Source organism: Orycteropus afer, unplaced genomic scaffold (assembly GCF_000298275.1).
Source record: "Orycteropus afer afer isolate SDZICR_OR568_19922 unplaced genomic scaffold, OryAfe1.0 scaffold00895, whole genome shotgun sequence".
NCBI classification, from domain to species: domain Eukaryota; kingdom Metazoa; phylum Chordata; class Mammalia; order Tubulidentata; family Orycteropodidae; genus Orycteropus; species Orycteropus afer.
Window position 1 is genome coordinate 520,688 of NW_006922482.1, and position 1,804 is coordinate 522,491.

Genomic DNA, 1,804 nt, shown 5'->3' on the forward strand with positions numbered 1-1,804 from the left:
TTTGACTCGATGGCATAAAAAACAACAAAAGACTCCACCAATGTATCATGAAAATCATTCATTATGACCAAGAGGGGTTCATATCAGGTATGCAAAGATGGTTCTACATTAGAAAAGCAATCAACATCATCCACCACATAAATAAAACAAAGAAAAAGAACCACATGATCGTATAAATTGATGTAGAAAAGGCATTAGATAAAAAAAAAATAAAAAAATCCATTCCGGATTAAAAAAAAAAAAAAATCTGCAAAATAGGACTAGAAGGCACATTCCTGAACATAATAAAGGACATTGATGTAAAACCAACAACCAGCATTATGCTCAATGGAGAGAGACTGAAACCGTTCCCCTTGTGAACAGGAACCAGACAAGGATGCCCTCTATCACCATTTCTATTCAACACTGTATTGGAAGTCCTAGCCAGACTCATAAGGCAAGAAAGGGAAATCAAAGGCATCCAAATTGGTAAGGAAGAAGTCAAACTATCCCTACTTGCTGATGATATGTTACTATACTTAGAAAACTCAAGAGACTCAGTTAAAAATTTACTGGAACAAATTGAAAAATGTAGCTTAGTAGCAGGATAGAAGATCAAAATACAAAAATCAGATGGCTTCCTCTGCACAAGCAAAGAGATTGCTGAAAAAAAGAGATAAGGAAATCAATATCATTTACAATAGCTACCAAAAAATATAAAATAAAATACTTGGGAATAAATCTTACCAGGGCCACAAAAGACCTGTACAACGAAAACTATAAAAGACTACTTCAACAAACCATAAGAGATCTACATAAATGGAAGAACATACCATGGTTGTGTATAGGAAGATTGAACATTGTAAAAAAAGTCTATTCTACCCAAAGCATTCTATACATTCAGTGCAAACCCAACACAGATCCCATCAACATTCTTCAAGGATATAGAAAAAACAATCACTAACTTTATATGGAAAGGAAAGAGACCTCGGATAAGCAAAGTATTGCTGAAGAAGAACAAAGTAGGAGGTCTGTGACTCCAGGATTTCAAAACCTACTGTACAGCCACAGTTGTCAAAACTGCCTGGTATTGGCACAATGACAGACACATAGACCAAAGGAACAGAATTGAGAACCCAGAAATCGATCCATTGACCTATAGTCAGCTGATCTTTGACAAAGGGCCAAAATCCATTAAGTGAGTAAGAGATTGTCTGTTTAACATATGTTGCTGGCAAAACTGGATATCCATTTGCAGAAAAATGAAACAAGAGCTATACCTCACACCATGCACAAAAACTAACTGCAGATGGATCAAAGACTTAAATGTGAAACTTAAAACTATAAAGTTCCTAAAGGAAAAACTATGGGAAAATTAAGAGGCCCTAATATATGGCATAAATAGGCCATCAAGCATAAGCCAAAATGCACAAACAGCACAAGATAATGTAGATGAATGGGACCTTCTAAAAATGAAATATTTATATGCTTCCAAAGACTTCTCCAAAAGGGTCAAAAGAGAACTTACAGATTGGGGGAATAAAAAATGGCAATGACATATCTGTCAAGAGACTTATCTCTAAAATTTATAGAAAAATTCAACACTTCAACAGCAAAAAGAGAAATAATCTAATTAAAAAATGGGCAGAAGACATGAACAGACACTTCACCAAAGAGAATATTCAGGCGGCCAAGAAATATACGAAGAAATGCTTCAATCATTAGCCATTAGATAGATGCAAATCAAAACAACAATGAGATAGCATTTTGCCCCAACACTAGTAGAAAAGTTCAAGAAGACAGAAAATAACAAATGCTGGCAAGG